This window comes from Eucyclogobius newberryi, unplaced genomic scaffold, assembly GCF_026437365.1.
Source record: "Eucyclogobius newberryi isolate DKJ021-1_F unplaced genomic scaffold, fEucNew1.0.hap1 SCAF_17, whole genome shotgun sequence".
Taxonomy (NCBI): Eukaryota; Metazoa; Chordata; class Actinopteri; order Gobiiformes; family Gobiidae; genus Eucyclogobius; species Eucyclogobius newberryi.
The window spans coordinates 8402590-8421211 of NW_027315801.1; positions in this window are offsets into that span (position 1 = coordinate 8402590).

Sequence of the window (18622 nt, forward strand, 5' to 3'; positions counted from 1 at the left end):
GCTTAGAATGCATGCGTTCCAGATTATTTATGAGCAATAATATCCACTGTAATTTGATAAATGCAAGACAGTTCCGTTTAATCTAACCAATCAACCAATCTTGACTTCTACTTATAAAATACCCTCATTGTGAATAACACAAGGGATGCATTTGGGTTTTTATTAGTAGGCTAATCTAACGGTGTTTTATAGGCAACGTTAGATTAGCACTTTCTAATGTACACAAAATAACATGGTATATTTTAACACAAAATGCACCATGCTAATTTGTGTTAAAATGTTATATACAATCTTGTGCAGGAGAGAGAGGAGTGCAGAGATAGAATGAATTGGTGTAGAAACCAGGGGTCAAAATTGGGGCAACAGTATCTGCCGGCAGCCCACATACAAATAGATTTACTTTTATTACCATAATCCGTCCCTGAAAGCTGGATTCCTTTCAGAAACACCCTACAGTTAATTCACCCGTCTGACCAGTAGAGAGCAGCATCAGCACAACTATTTAAAATGTGCTGTATAATAACGGTTCATTACACTTCAGACAGGCACTGACATTAGAACAGACAGAGCTAGTTTCCTGTTTTAGATTATTTTATATAGGTTATGTTCATTTCATTAATATTCCCACCAGTGGCGTGCAGTGACTTTTATGGATGAGCAAAGCTGACTCGGGGTGTTATCAATATCTAGTGGTTAACATATGACAAAACCCTCCTAACATGCAAAAGTGAGTCACAGCAGCAGGCTTAAGGTTAAAACAGGCTTATCTGAATATATTTAAGACCAATTTAAATATAGTTGTGACACACGGCCATTTTAGATTTTATTGGTTAATCACTGCTTGACTTGATTGCCCTGACACACGCCACTGGTTTCCACTGTTCTTTTTGCGAACACAAAATGATTCATGACAAAGACAAATGTCCACTGACTCCCTTGAGAAGCAGTGGTGGGTGGATCACATTGGGATGACCTAGTGTTATTTCTGAACCCTTAAATGCCAGTGGCAACAGTGATGCACCCAGTCTAGCAGTGAAATGTCAGACTGGAGATAGATTTGATTCAGAGGAGAAATTTATGTCAACACAAAGATAAACTGCTTTTACCATTTTAGTTTAGTTTCAATGTAACATTAGCCTATATTTGCTGGTAACAATTTATTAACTGTGGTAAGTTAAAGAGGATACAATTAACCTTACTTTTATGAGCTTTTTACCACAGTGTTCGCTCATCATTGACTTGTATTTTGAGACATTTTGAGTATTGCATTGTCCTGTCTTTGCGGCTTGAGTGCGCAGACAATTTCCGTTTTCACCTTCCTCTTATCTCTGCACACTGCTCTGTACTAAGGTGCGATTATTAAAAAATTCGGACTTAGGGTCAATAACATACAAACAAGAAACCACAGAAATGTATTAATTGACTTCCTTTTCATAGTGGCATTTCTCCATAGGAAGCAGCAGTGGTTACAAGACATTTTAGAACTCTATACGTGTCACTCTGATTATTGCTTTTTCAAATAATCACACTAAATACAGGGATGTGGGTGGAGAAAGGAGGTAGGTAAAAACAGGCAGACACATATAAAATCGTTGTAACAAGGTTAAAAGCTCAATAAAGTTGTTTTTGTATAATATGTCCCCTTTAAGACATGAGTAACCTATAATTCTAACCTAACCTGAAAATATAATGGAAATCCTAAAGAAATTGTAAACTATGTTGTCAGAACTGGGCGATATTTAAAATTTGCATCACGATTATCTGTGTAAAAGTTTAATATTATGAATAACTAACTGTACCGTATTTTAAAACAATACCAATCCAGACGAGAACATCATGGACAAGAAGCTTTTTTTGGTACATTCTGGTGGCATAACGGCAATTATCTTTGTTAGCGACTATCACGAGTGTAGAAAAAGTTCAACCAACGATTATTGTCTACCATTTTTATTGCAATAACCGATATTATTGTTTATTGTCCGATCCCTAGTCTTAACACACCTGATGATATACTTACAGTGTATTATAAATTAACGGATCATATGGGCCTGCAATCGATTTTTGAAGTAATATCTGAAACTTCAGGAGACGCTGCTGCACAAGAGTCAGATAAAGTGGGGAAGAAAACATTTGAGATTCAATTGGGAAAAAGACAGCAACAGGAACTAAAAAAAGAAATGAATTAGGAGCGGGAATAAGACGTGGAGGGAGGAAAGGAGGTGAGACAAAAGAAGTATCCCCTCGATGGCAGTTTCCAGGCAACAGGCTTGTAGTGGTTGGTCGTCTGGTTGCCGGGCTGCAGCAGGTTGACGGAGGCGGAGGAGATGAGATGACAGGTGGTTCAGGCAGCAACATGGACCTAACAGCACTCTCAATGAGGACCCCTGTGTGTGTGTGAATGGGATCGTGCCCGTGGAGAATGAGGAGGAGGTACAGAGTTGTGGGTTTGTGGGTGAAGTCTAAATATGTCCCACATGTCTGCACAAAAAAGATTTACCATTGCTCATGAAATAAATAACAATAAAACAATAAAAAAACAAAACAAAACATCTTACCATCTTAACTAAGACAACATGACAACAAGTCTTTGAAGTAAGTATTATTTATCTTGTTTTGAGAATATTTAACTATTTAACCCCAATAAAACATCACATTTACTTAAAATAATGTTCTTACTTAAAATTAGGAAAAAATAAAATAAAATAACTAAAGCTACAGAACTTGAGATAAGAACTCACAATTCTATTGGCAAATCCTATATTCAGAAGGTCTAAATATAGTCAAAGTCAAATAAGGATGAATGCTACTTAATTTATTTTTTAAATTTAGCTCAAAACTATGGCTAAAATAAAAAATAAGAAAATCTTAAAGGTAAAGAAGAAATCAAATACATTATTAAAACTATTAGACAGTGTTAAAAGACAGTTTGGATTTACCCTCACATTAATTTTAATATCAAATGCAATTCAACTGAACAATGGAAGGAATGTGCATCAGAGGAAAGCCAAGTTTATTTGTAAAGATTTGTACATTAAGTAGTTCAAAGTGATCTAGCACAAGAAAGGATGCATTGAATCAAACTTCAAATAAAAGCTGAAGTAATCAATGTTAAATGTACTTTAAAAGAGTGCAGTGGAAGACTACAGTGTTGTCATGACGATATTTACATTTCAAAAGCAAAAGGCTGGCTACTCAATACCAATTCTGATAGCACAATGTTTTTGTTATTTTGGTTTTGTTCTGTTTCTGTTGAATAATCTTTTTTTTAATTTTGAACTCCTTTAATAATATCTTGTGGTTCTTTAATATCATCAAATATCATTCTAAAGATATGAAGGAAATGTCCAACTTTTTCCTATAATTTTTTTATCATCAATACATGCTCAAGTACATATCTAATTTCAATAGTATATCAATCAGTATCTAATTATTCATTTTTGTTTTTATTTTTGACAATAGTAGACAGTAACTGGATACTCAGAACACATTCAGAACTAAAACAAACAGTGTTAGAAATGTTGATAGAAGTAGGAGCAAAAGTAGAAACTGTAGTAGCATTTAGCTTAGCCTTAGCCCTTAAAAGGTTGTAAACATAAACATTTTAAATTACATAATGGGGGCAAAATTAAAGTGGAACATAATGTGATTTCAATTGAGACACTGGGATCAATCTCAGAATATCACAAAAGAGGAAAAAATCCAGGTGGTTTTGACAAATGAAAACCACTTTCACCACTTTACTTTTGTATTTTACCTTGTATGTTCATTAGGAGACTATGAAGGTAAATCCAAATATTTGCTGAAATATTCACTCAGTGACCTCACAATATTTTTAGTTTGTTTTATCCCACAAACATAACACTAAGTATACTTTTATTAAGCTTAGATACAATGACAAGGCTCAAAAAGAGTATTTGTTTTTGCATTCCTTTATATTAGAAAAGCAAACTAACTGACATTTCTCCTTTGGAAATGCCCCATTGTTGTACATTTTTTGTAATAATGACTCAAAATCATTAGTATTTCAATCTGATCTCAGTTAACTATTGAAAAAGTCTTCTTCTTTCTGTTATCTTGAACACTCTGATGGCATTTTAAAGTGTGATATCCACATTTAAAGCAGGACACATGCATGTATTCCACAGAAGGCCCATTATGTTTCATCTGTCCTCGTGTCTCCATATGGCTGCGTATGTGCATGTGCTTTAATGAGCGTTTGGCCCTTTAAAGATTGCTGCCGGCCGTGGAGGGGGAGAAGAGATAACGGGAGCAGACATTATTTGCTCGTGTCATGTCGACTTAGTGTCAGCGCTCACAAAGTGCAACCCACTCAGGAGCAGAGGCGCACTGGAGGTACCTGCGTCCGGCTACAGAGCCCCACATCGCCACTGCTGATGATGTAGGGACTGTTTTGTAATGAGGGAATCCAACACAGACGGGAAAAAAGATGGCCCTACTTTACTGTACAGAAAAGTCACACAATACAACATTTTCGGATTTGATTTCCTTTGAAAACAAACATAAACAGTGTGGGTTTGTATGGGACATAAGGTTGTGTTCACGTGACATCACAACGTCCTGAAAACCCTTTAGTTTAAAATTGAGCTGCATGAAGCTGGTCGAAATTCTGTGGTCAAACTGCAGAGTTATTGACCTGGTTTATGGTTCATATCTCTGTAATTACCTCTTGTTGAAGGGCTGTCACTAATTCCACTGAGCCACTTCTCACTTCAAGTTTAAATGTCTCTTAAAAGGAGGAGGTCTTGAATGTTCTTAATCTTATCCAGACCTGGGCATTGTACATGTTCTTTTTAATAGTCTTTGGAACATGTGTCTGTACTTGTGCCCTTAAAGACTGAAGGAAATGAATTAAAGTATAGATCACAGTGACCTATATTATACAGACATTTGCAATAGAATCCCCTGTAATTAAAACATCCATACACTTTATTTATTTATAGAGCACAAGTTCTGCACATAATGGATTTAAGATAAAAACTATAAATATAATATAACTCATAACATAATAAGCTAAAACCATAAATAACATGTAAGTACATTAAACAACATAGAAAATAAAATTAAATAAAAACTACCTAAATCAATAAAGCTATCAATAAAAGCAGGTCATAAGACGAGGCTCAAACTCAAGATAGATGACTCTGGAAAATTCAGAATGATTTCTCTTTATTTTATTATGTAGATTGATCAGTCTGGTCACTGGTTTCATCTCCACGAGTTCAGATGGAGATGATTGACAGATGAATTAGCCAGGAACAAATTATTATCAGGAACAAACACGGTCCGTTTGTATCAAAAGGAACATGGCTGCTCAAATGGGAAAAAGAAAGAAAAAATATCAGAGACTAAAAAAACATAGCTGATTTATGCAGAATTTAAGAGTGAAGCACATCACTGTTAAATTGAGGTGAGAGAAGTTTGATTTTTTTCTGAATGACAAGAGCCCAATGAAACCCACCAATTCACATGTGCCTCGAATAGTGGTTTCGTAGTTAATCCACTTGACAGTTACTTTGTCATGTCATAGTTAGGCTTTTTTTAATATGAACACGTCAAAGGCACAAAGCAATGTCTTCACTTTTACATTAATATTATTAGGAGTACATTCTTTTCTCCTTGTATTTCGTCAGTGCATATTGTGGAGCCATGTTTGTGTGATCACATCTGAAAACAGGGCTTCTTCTTCCTCAGTGCTTCCTAGCCTCTCTCTGCGCATGTCTGCTCTTTGTATTTATGCATTCATGTTTATTTTACACAAATGTTCGTGTTTGAGGGGGAGGGAAGGAGAGAGGAAAGCAAAAGCATCCAGGTTCCACATCCAGTCAGGCAGCATCACGTCAGGCCCGCCTCAGTCATGGCCCCCCAGGGAAAGGCTGCCTAGTGTGGGCACGAGCCGTGATGATTGTCCCCAGTGGCTGAATCGCACATGCGCCCTAATGTACACAGCCCACTGGAACACACAATATCATGCTGTTGGATTTCGCTGTCATACCAAGGCAGATCCACCATGAAGCAGCAACAACAACAACAACAACGCAAAGAAGTATTTTTACTATTTCCATAATAATGCTGTGGGTGCTTGCATAGTCAGGCACACATTTGCATAAACACTACATACCCACATGGCACAGAGGGTCACGCACACGCAAAAGCACATTCATACACAGAGATGAGAGAAATGCATTGTGGGTGAAGCTTAAAATAAGCATGGCTGTTTCCCCTGTCATCCTGGTGGGCCACAGAGCTGTGCATAATGCTGAACTAGTGTGCCATTTAATGTAAAAAACATGGGTTGCAGATTGTTTTAGGAACTTCTTTTATGCGTCGTTATGACCTCTACGGTGTGAATAGCAGATAGTGCAAGAATACTTAATACACTTTTCATTTTGGCCCTTTTTTAACAGTGTGAGCTACAGTGTCTTTGCAGGTTTAAAGTTGATTTTGGAGCTGAAGTATGAAAACCAACTAATGCAAAGCAAAGTTTTAGAATGTTCTTCATAGTCGTACATGAACAGTTGAAATGAAACCTTTTTATTTCCCGAATGCTAAATAAATGTAACACTTAACAGCAGAAGGGACTAGTGAGTGATGCAGAATAAATGTCTTTTGAGTTTGATGAAACAGTGTTTAGAAAGAGCAGGCCTGGACTTCATCAGCGCTGGACCACATTTAGGCTTTACACTACGTATTTCGACATCTCTTCACAGTTGATGGTCCCAACACTGCACTTGGCATCAGCTTGTCCAAATACTTATAGCATCCCTCGAGAGACTGCACCCCACTTAAAAGCATCGGCATCTTGGCTCAGGACAATGGAAAATGTGTGTTTTTGATCATGAGAATCCGCCAATAAAAGTGTCTCTGGCTGCGCACAGGGTTCAGGAAGTGAAGTTCTGTTGCTCAGAGGCTGTAGATGGTAAAGTGGTGAGGGAGAGGGCAGAGCAGGATGATAAATCAAATGAAACTGAGCGAACGGAGGGGAAATGATGAGGGAGAATTGGCTGGAAAAGGGATAAAATGATCTCAAAGTGAGTCTCTGGGCTGTGTCTGGGTGTTAATAAGATAAATCATCTGCTGGACCCAATGGCATTAGTGTAAAACAGATTTGACATGGACCTCTTTGTTAACCCAGACACACAGACACAAGACTCTTGAAGGAGCCGGATTGACATAAATGATATGCAAGAAAGTAGGTATGTGGTGACCCCTGATCATATAGATTTTGTACTTGATGGCGCTTTCTTGGTCTGTGCTGCGGCTCTCTGGCTCTCTCTCCCTTCCAGGTTTCAGCCAATTCGGAGGGATTACCTGTCCCTGTCTTGTTTCCACCATGCAGACATAAGATTTGCACATTTGTAACTTTGCAATAAACATCCCATTTTGTAATCCGTTTAAATGCGTGGACTCCATCTTATTCGTACCTTGTGCCAGCTTGTGCACCGCCTGTGGTCCCTGAACCCAATGGCATTAGTGTAAAACAGATTTGACATGCACCCCTTCGTTAAACCGAACACACAGACACAAGTGTTTTGATGGTGCCGGATTGACATAATTGATATACAAGAAAGTACAATCACAATTTTCTTGAAACCAATTTACTGTTTTGATTTGATTACAATTGTGTTATTTTTATGGAATTTCTATTACATTTAAGTTATCAGCTACTTTTTTGTAAAGTTCACAGGTCAAAAAAGACATTATGCTTAATTTATTCCCTTTGGTCCACCATCTGATTAAAGGGAACCATCACGCTGCGGGGCATCAACAACATAAAACGAAAGCTGTACCACTTATTTTTTGTCAATTCAACTATTCAGGGATGAATCCGGGTCAGTTGGTCTGTAAATCCACAATGATTAAAAAATAGTAATAAAATCAGAGTTTCCCTTGTGCAGAGCTTGTGATCTGTTATATATAGAGGCCAAAACTCAGCTCACAAAGGGTCCAGTTAATTTTCTGTTTTCCAAACGTTCAGAAACAGCTTCAGACTGAATTGGAAGTTATTTTAGTCAAGAGTTTCAGGAATAAGTATAATGTAAGTAAATAAATCCATACAAGATTCTCTGACTATAAACTGAAGCTTAATCTGTGTTGGTGGTTGTAGAGTCGTTAAAACGGTGGTGGGGGATTAACGACATAAACCTACATTAAAGCAGATTGGCTGATGTTTAAAGCAGTGCTGAAGGGACATCTCTCCCACATAAGCACCTCCATAAATAGTCCGTCAGTGCTTTAAAATGCACTAATTTATAATCAAATCTGACAGAGGACCATCTTCAGGAACTCAGCTGCCAATCAAAGTTAGAAAATAACTCCCTGCATTTGTGTAGGCTGAGCCAAGTCTGCTCCACAGCATCTGCTCCATGCTTTTACGGCCAAAACTCAAAAAATATCTGTTAGATTTAAGATGGGGAAACTTAAAGGAGTCATCTTTCAGGCCAGACGTCTTTTCCATAAGCTGTGTTAAATGGAGAGACGCTGAATGAACAGGGTTGGAGTAGAGCTTGAGCAGTTGGCATGGCAATGGACCCAGTCTGTCCAAAACCAATAATTTGTAAATGTTACTTGCACAACTAGATGCATTCCGTAATATGCTATAATTTACATTTTCATGACGTAAGCTTATGTTATTTCCAAACATTTAGTGGATATAATTGTGACGTTTATTTGCTGTGTAATGTATATTCTCTGGGACAAGCCATTACATTGTGGACAACACTTGTGTAGGATTGTGCGTAGTTAAGGGCACCATTTGTATCTTGTTCAGCAAAGCATTAATACCTACTCAGTCTCATTCTCTGAAGGGGGGTCTTTGACTCATTGACTGCCAATTATATCTCCAAAATGTGTTTAATAATCAGAAATATCAAAGCAATGAATTACATTTGGTTACAACTCAACTTCGTTAAAAGAAATGCTGGTATTGAAAAGTAAGATTTGATTAATTTTCTGATGGATCAAAGGGGAACCTCAACTCCTTTTAATGGCAGACTCTGCAGCTTTCAGACACTTTTTGGATCAGTCTTACATGAGAGAGTGAGGGGCTCTGTGGTCTTTTTTGACTGGGCTCAGAGGTGTGGCTTAAAGCGGGAGTGACTTTAAGAGCTGTAACTCTCAATCAATCTTATTGTTCTAATTTCAACACAATGATATGTCATCCTAACAAAATATTGCAGCATTGTCAATGAACACACAACATTAGCAGGAAATGAGGAAATGTACATTCTGGCAAATATAAAACATTTCAAACACAAAGCATCTGTTTAACACACATGGTTTAGTTACAGATGGATCATTTAAGAACTGAAGAAATCCTTTTAGAAATGTCTCCATCAACTTGTGCCAAGAAGGAGAACAAGGGGATTTAGGCTGCTGTTCACCGCTGGGGTCAAAAGAGGTTTAGATACTGTCAGGGGTTAAAATAAAGCTGCTGACCGCTGAATGTGTTGTGATGGTGCTCGTTGTCGTAAAGTCTGCAGTTAGCAGGCACAGTGACATACACAACTTCTCCAGCCTCCATTACCCGCTCTCTCATGGGCCATGAGTACCCCCTGCCCTTCATCAGGCTCTGCACGAGGGTTTCCAAGCACAAACATCTCAAGGTGGTAAACTCCTCCGACTGGGGCAGTGAACATTCCTACAGGAGATTTATAAAAAATAGACATTGACATGACTTTCAGTGATTTTGGTTTCAGGCCCATTTACCTGCATTTAGATTATATGCATTTCCAATATTTGTGATCACATGTTTATAGACAAGAGTAGTACTGCATTGTTGGGTCCAATAGTCCGCTCGCCTGGATCCAGCAACACAGAAGAAAAGGACACTTTTCTGACTGGAACAGAGAAAAACAAAATTCTTGTGTGATATATCAAATCGTTACATGCAATGTAAAAACAAGATTTTATTTGATTTCGAAAAGCACAAACGCACTGCAGTCATTCCCTCACTGGTCAATTACGTGTGTGTTAAAGTTTAAATCAAACAAACTCCTGCTATGATTAAGCTACAAATAATCTTCCTTTTTCAACAATAAACACAGTACCTGGGAAAGCAGAGGACACAGCAACATAGGGCCAGAGGTCAAAGAAAAGAAAACACCCTCTTTTGAATGTGTGTACAATACTGTTTATTTTGCTAAACATGCTTTTAAAATGTGAATACAAAATGTATGTTTGAGAAAATATATGTTCTCTCTTGACCAATCATTGCCCAACAATGGAGCCGATCACAGTTATTCTCCTCTGGGAGGAAGTAGCTCGCGTGGGCCGTTTATGACCCAGAAAACGCCTGGTACAGGTAACTTTAGACTTGAAACACTTTCAGACCAACAAAGCATTCCCATGAAAAAGGAGCTTAGGATTTCATTTGTGATGTGATACAGCACATCTATGCATTTCCAGCCCAATGCCTTTGGGAAGCTCAACATTTCCATAGTTACTTCACTTCCACTCAGGCTTGAAGTGCATATGACAGGTCAGATTGAACTAAAACATAGTGAACATGATTATAAATACAATTTTACTAGACATTTTGCCAATCTCTCTTTTTTTGCCAATGTTCGTCACACTTTAATGCTAAAGTGTCTGGACGATCTGCTGTGATTGGTCATTCAAAGTGTTAAATTTAGGAACAGGGTTCTAATTTAAGATAGAAAACAAGATACAAACATGGTTATGGTTGAGGTTTGGTAAGGTTTAGGAACAGGATGTTGACTTTAAATGTATTTAAATGTAATGTGTCGTTGGTTCAGCATTACATTGACGTAACACTCAGGCCGGCAAACTTTACAGTCAATAAGTGTTGTAAAAACGTGTGCTGTGTTGAAAAGAAGTGATGTGCTGCACATCAGTTCTTATGTAAAGGACAAATATCATGCATTATTTATATTATTACCTTAACTTTGGCATCTCATGTTTTTGAACAAAAAAAATAACAAAGGTTAAAAAAACCCCAAATGAGTTCCAACAGGCTAATGTATGCTACTGGTGGTAATGACTGTGATTTGATGGCAGAAATGCTCAGAACAAGTCTGGCAATGATTTATGGACTTAAAAACAGCGCAGAAGAGTCACATAATGAGAAAACGCCACACATTGGTGAAATTCAGAACAAACCAGGATTTATTAGACTAGCGTAAATGAAGTTCTAGGCATGTTTTTGACGAGGGAACTATTTTAGAACATGGTTAAAAGTAAAAAAGTAAATTTAACATATTATGCGTCCTTTACCAAACTGACCTAAACCTTAACCTAAAAAGGTACATTTTTATGCACTCTGTCTAATCATGGCTCATTCACACCTCTTTCACACCTCACTTGTGGTTCTCTATTTTGGCAAAAGAAACAACATTATATTCCCCTCTTTATTGTTGGAAGGTGTCAAAGTGGTCAAAAACTAGACAAATCAATGGTTTTGGATACATCTGCTGGGACTCAACACTGGGACTGTCCCGGGGTAAATAGGGACGTGTGGTCACTCTATCTTTGTTGCCAAAAGCATTTTGTATGGATTTGTTGCTAGCTTTGTTTATTTCCATTTTGTTTCTTTCCTTTTTGTTGTCCACTCCTCACCACACCACAATCCTTTCTCTCTGTCCATTCATCCACACAAACACCCCGACTTTTGCTCCCGGCCCATCAAGACGTCTCACCCTTCTGGGCCTAAGCAGCTACTGTTCTATTTGCAGTGCATCTGGAAAGTATTCACTTCCCCCATTTTGTTATGTTTTGTTATGTTACAGTCATATTCCAAAATGTATCAAAATTCTACAAACAATACCCCACAATGACAACATGAAAGAAGATTTTTGAAGTCTTAAAATTCCTAATAAATTCCTAATAAAGTTCCTTGTCCAGCTGAGAGACATAGTCCATCCAGCGTGTCCTGGGTCTTCCCCAAGGCCTCTTACCGATGGCACAACTTTATACCTTCAGTTTTTGGCAGGTCAGCTGTGAATATGAATTTGACCAAACTATCACACAGGGCATTAAAGATTGAAGAGAAGTTATTAGTGCCTGAATACTTTGGGTGGCTTTTTGTGGCTTTTCCTGGTATAATTATTGGGCAGAGACAGTTAACACCATATCACCTAAATTGTGATGTATATTTGTGTGAATTTGTGCCTTGAGCTCCCCCACAATATAAACTTCCAGGCATGGTGGTCACATCTAAATGTTTTTATCGTTTTATCTTGTCATGTCGCCATGTCGCTAAGGCCATTGGCCAGTCAAATAATGCTATATCACAATTAGACAATGGTATACCAAAGGAAACTGACATTGGGACTAAATGAAACTGATTTTGAGAGCTCTTCGCTCTCAAAATGCTGGCCTTGTGGTGGTCCCAAGAGTCTCTAAAAGCACAGTAGGAGGTAGAGCGTTTAGCTCCTGTGTTATGGAATCAGCTCCTGTCCATGTTAAAGAGGCCGACACAGTCTCTTCATTTAAGACCAGGCTTAAAAAAATCCTCTTTGAAATGGCTTATGGTCAGGCCAGTTAGGAACAGAAATAAAAACCTACTGTTTCAGCTGCGCTGCCCTAGGAGCAACTATGGGGGAAGTATTGCAGCTTGAGCACTATCCTCTGCTTTTGAATACTTATTCTATCAAACGATATTTAATATTTAATTCCACTTGTGTCTGTTCATTGCCTTTTCTTTTTCTCACTTCCCTCGATCCCCGAGGGGACTGGAATAGACGCATCGATGACCTGTGGACCCAGATGCTCCTCTTCTGGTGAAGCGGTGTCTACTCCATATGAACGGTTCTTCATCTGCCTGGAAGAACTGGTTCTACTCCTGAAGAACTGGTTCTCCTCCTGAAGAACTGGTTCTCCTCCTGATGAACTGGTTCTCCTCCTGAGTGGCTCCAGCTCTACTGTCTCTCTCGCGTCCGTCTGTGAGAGTCTGATCTCTCCTTCACTCTGGAACTCCTCCAGGTTTCTACTTTTTCCCAAAGAGGTTTGGTAGTTTTTTCCTGGCCAAGAAGGAGGGTCTAAGGACAGAGGACTCTGGAACATTGCCCCTCGCTCCCACAGACATTGTTTAATCCGTTTCTCACTGTCGCCCTCAGAGGCAACTGTTGTGATTTTGGGCTTTACAAAAATAGATTGAATTGAAATTGATGAATACAAAGGATTTATTCAAAATAGACAAAATGGTCATTCATTTTTCATTGGTGCAATAGTAATGCAATCATTTGATGGTGCTTTGTTTAAATATTTGAGTCATAAATGTTAGCATGCTATTTTCAAAGCTTTATATCCACAGAGAAGTTGTGGTTGTGGATATGAGCCAGGCTTTTCTGAGAACAACCACATTTCAGACTCTGATCCATTTCTGCTGGTCTGTCTGTACATAAAGAACGTCAGCTCCAGAGACAGATGACTTCTTGGAAAGGCTACGTCCACTACAGTTTGTGTCCAAAGCCAGTTCTGCTTCAGTATTATGGCTCTGGAAAAAATATTTGCACAACAGAAAGAAAGACCACTCACCTCTGTCTCTGCTTCTTTCTAAACTTACAAACACGCAGCTTTTACCTGCTCTGCATCATCTGCTCTGATTGTTGTAAGCTCAGGCAATATGGAGTTAAAACAAGTTAATTCAACATTTAACAGTGATCAAGTTTGTACAAAAGTATCAAATGTAACTAGTAACTCTTCTTTGAGTAGTATTTTTCAGGCAAACATTTACTTGAGTTAATTTTCATCATGGGTTATTTTAAACCAAGGACATTTTAAAATATTTGTTTAAATGTTCATATATATGCTTTTTTAGTTATAGCTTGGCTTTGAATGGTTATTTTTCGTTTGTATTAGTTACACTGGATCTTAAGAAATACACTTTTTTTCTGAAGATGTTACTGTTTGGCAGCTAACTGGGGCTGTTTCTATAGTAACAGCTCATTAGGAGGCGGTTTGATAGTGTCTGTGATTAAAGCTTGTTGAGGATGAGTCTGGTGGTGGGGAGTGAGGAGCTGTTACTGCTGGATGGAGCTGGAGCTACAGGGAAGTCCAGGGGAAAGGGCACAAAAGGCCCAGGATGTGGTGGTGCTGAGTCTCCAGAGACCACTTTAATAAAACATAGACATTCTTTTATCTCACTTGTGGAAATAGCCACTTTAAATAGGTTTTGTGATCAGGCCTATGTGCTATGTTCTTTCAAATTGACTATGGCCCAGACTTAATTGTTTTACTTAATTTAAACTTAATTAAAAAAAACTACATTGACGAAAAATAAAATATGAAAATATTTACCACAATTCGCACCCATTCGTCTGTAGGCCTATGAGGAATGGCCTCAATGATTCCAAAAAGTGGGGTCTATCCACACAACAAATATTTTAAGGCAGCATTCCTGTTTACTTTAAATATGTCATCACGTTAAGACAGACACTGGTTCAGATGCCCACACAAAACAGAGTCATGTAGACTATTCTATTCATTGCAATGATTAAGGCTGCAATGAGAATTACATTGGCAAAACTAATGTAATTCTCACACTTTGTCCAATTGAAGCGAACCCTGTTGCACTTCCTGCTAAGTCCGCTTCATTTGTGAGACCGGAACGCTCTATCAAACCAGATTCGCATCAAACAAGTGCACATCCGGTCCATTTGAAATCAAAGGTCGCAGTGCATTACACTTCCAGCCCCACAGCTCTCGTAGAGCAAACCTGAGCACACAGAGACCAAACTAAAGACTTACGTGGGAAATATAATAAAAGCACAACGATACACGTGGACATAACAAAAACATGTCAGGGAAATTAGACTCGAAGCAACAGACAGTTCAGAATTAATGCATTTATTTAAGTTACCTGCTAATTTGAATTTTATACATTTCCAGAGTTCTTCTTTGCATTCAGATTTCATTAAATGTTTATAAAAATCTTCTGTAATTTCTTCTAATTCTATCCAACACCGCATCTGGTGACAGGTGGTACTGCACCCCCAGTCAGTCCATTTGACAAAAGTCAAATTAAAGGTGGAATGGACGATTTCCTCGTGGCGTGGATAAATCATTTGTTCTGCCACGTGTCAATCATAAAACGCACCTATCGCTCACCTGCAGCCGCGTGCGGTTCGTCCCCACGTTTCCGCGTGCCTAAGCGCATGGATCTATCATAATATAGCTCCCTCAGTGTACGGGGCAAAATGAAGACGGACAAAGACAGTTCGAGCTGACGCAGAAGTGGACAGAAATCTACGGGAGACAAGAGATGCGATCCGTTGCGCTAATAAACAAACGCACGTGTGTGTTGTATCAGTCCACACCTGCGTTCTCAAATCGCCGAAAAATCGTCCATTGCGCCTTTAAGCAGAGGAAAGGGATGGTTTGAAAGAGGAGTAAAGGTTTTTGCAAAGTAAACTTTTCTTTGAATAGGAATGGAGGTCTAAGATACAACCTTCCTGGTGTGTATCGCAACCTTTTATCACCGTGGCAGAAATCAAGCCAGTCAAATGCTAATGAGGTGCTTGACTGCTCTAGCTCAGACCAGGAAATGCAGTGACGTCACGCCGTCACGTGGCTCCACTGTTGTGGACGTCAAGAAAGACGAGCACGCACGTACACACGCCAGAAAGATCGCAGATTTCGGCTGATATTGGACTCATCCTTGACCCAAGATGCGTAAATCTTGCTGTGCAATTGGATGCACCGATCGTCAGGAAACAACAGACAGAGTTTTGCCTCTGCTACTATGCTACAAGTTGCCTAGTGTCCAGTGCTCGCGTTCTATGGTTGCTAGCCATTTCGATCGTCTCTCCGTGTTTTTCGGGATTCTGTAGAAAGAAACTCCATCTGTTGTTTCCTGACGATTGGTGCATCCAATCCATCTTGGGTCTAGGATGACTCGAATATTAGCCGAAATCTGCAATCTTTCTGGCGTGTTTACGTGCATAATGCCTACTACAATGCCTAGCCTACTACAAGTAGCACGTAAACACGCCAGAAAGATACACGTAGCCTAGCCTAGCAGCGATGTATTTTTGCCTCTGCAGCAAATAGCCATACATTTGTATTTTGCAAACTTTTCGTGGCAGTAGAAATATGATTTTAGTAGCGTAGTGCTGACGGGAGGTTGAATTGAAATTGCTTACTTTGCTAATGATCAGTATGGGCAAGTTGATAAAAACGGCGTTTTCAGATAGAGTTCCTTAATTCATCCAGCCACAAAGAATTTAAAGCCATCCAAGCTCTTGTAACTTGTCAGTGCTTCAGCAGTGTACGAAGGTAATTGTATATGTCCGGGTAGCGTCACTGTTACTGCCGAAGAGCCGCAACTCGCTGAAAACACTGCCTGTAACATCGCTTTCGGCAGGGAGTACGGGTCTGGGCATCCTATCTCACGAATTTTGGATAAATAACGCTCTTTGTGAGGGTCTGACAACCTTGCAGCACATTCAGAACGTCCATAATTTGCAGAAAGGTCCGACATCACAGTGCGTGTACGTGTATTACGTGTATCCGTGTGCGTGTCTCCGTGTCTTTTTGGAGTCCGGAAAGGTTGCACAACTGAATCACGTGACGGCGTGACGTCAGGTGCACGTCCTCTATAGGCCCTAAAGAGCCAAGCTGTAGGAGGAAACTTGCAGACAAGACAGGGTTAGAGTCAGTTTGTAACTCCTTCTCTTTGGGAAGGTCCAATTTGAGCTCAGGAGAGTATAAATGCTAGCTTCTCAATCAAGCTTCAGATTGAAAATGGCTGTCAGATTTCAAAAAACAGTGTCCAGATGACTCTGACTAGTTTAGACCTCAATCAGAAAATGCCCATGTCCCTTTAATTCTTTCATCTGTAGCTGACTTCAGAGTAAATCCACTGTGAGCTATTCTGCCCTGGAGGAAACTGGGCTGCACTAGGGACGATGCACTAATTGCATTTTTTCTTGTCATTTTTCGGAGCACTGTCTTTGCCAGTGCTTTTTCACACATTCCGCCTCCTGCTCTGCCCCCACTTGGCTGCAGTGTCTGCCGGGGGCAAAAGAGCGCCACAGTGCAGTGTCACCCTGCCAGTGTGTAACGCGGGGCCCAGGGCGGCTCTGGCCTAAAATGTCCTTCTTGTCTCACATTCTCTGTGGCTGCAACCTTCCCGATGATAAACAGGTTTATTTTTAGACTTCTTCAGCATTGTTGATGTTTGTTATTACATTTTTTTGGGGTAAAAAAATTAAAGAACTGTTCAACTCACAAACAGTGCAAACTGAATTGTAGACCTACACCTAAAATTATTTGTTTGCTTAGCTACTGGATATTTTAAACTTGTTTATTCAGTCTGTGTTTGGGGATGTGTGGGCAGCAGTCTACAGTGACTTACCCTTTAAAAAATTCAACTGAAATCAAATGAATATTTCCATCATGTGGTCTTCTTTTTTGCAAGTTAATTTCTTAAGTATTGGAATTGTATTTATTTATTTTCTGCACAGAACTTAATTTCATATAAAATAACACAAATTATGACACTGCAACTAACCTTAAAGCTTAGCTTCTATATGGAACATAAATGTCTCCCCAGTGTAAAGGAATCTGTAATATGTCTTTGGCATTGACAAATGCCTTCAATACCTTTTGAATGTTCTTAATCACTGACAGACACTATATAGAATCAGAATAAATGGATCTACTGCCATAGATAAATTAGCATTAGTCCATATCAGAGTGAGATGATGACAATCTTGAGCTCAACAGTCACCGTCATCTTCAAGTTTCTGGAAGTAAATTGGATTTTTTTTACATTTGTGTTGGTCATGTTTCTCGTATGACAATAAACACTTTGCATATTAACTGGGGTTGTGGTCCTTGCTAGTGAATTCATACTTAATTTTAGCTTACAATACATAGATTGCTGCTATGATACAAGCTAAATTTGTCATCTCCACCTTCCTTCCTCAAATACGTGTTTAGACAGGATCAGTGTCGGCCTTGAAGCTGCGCCTGTTGTTGCCCGGAGCAGAGGGGGATCTTCAATCTGAGGTGAGATCCCATCCATTTTCACAACATGGGCAAGGAAGATAAAAAAAAGATTGTGTCTTTGCATGTTCTGCAATTGGAACTGAGGCAGTCGCTCTCGCACAATACATGGTGTTTATGTGCACTCATGCATTTTGTAGATTTAATTAAGAATACGCTTTGAATGTATTGTTGTTTCCTTTGTTTATGAATTACCTTGTTTCACAGATACACTTGTTGTTTAGCTGTGGATGATTGATAATTGTGATTATTCTAGGAAATAAAAAATATAATCCAGACCATTTTCAAAAAGTAATTTTAATTTAATCGATAATGCAAAAATGTCAATGAAAAGTGCTTTTTATCTTGTTGTTTCTGTTACATTAACATTACTTTATTATTCAGAAAGTTTGGTTTTATGTATAAAGCTAATCACACAGTTTTTGTTAGACATTGTGAATGAAAAGAAAAGGATACGGTGTCAGTAGATAACACTGTTGTATTGGGATGTTTCTTACAATAATGGCAACACTAACATTTTATCTCGTTAAAAGGTGAAATCCAGTGCACCAACTGAGCATTGGCTTAAGCACAAATCATTTCTAGTTTTAATCCTACAGTTCTATTTACCAGTGACGTGCGGTAAGGTTCATGG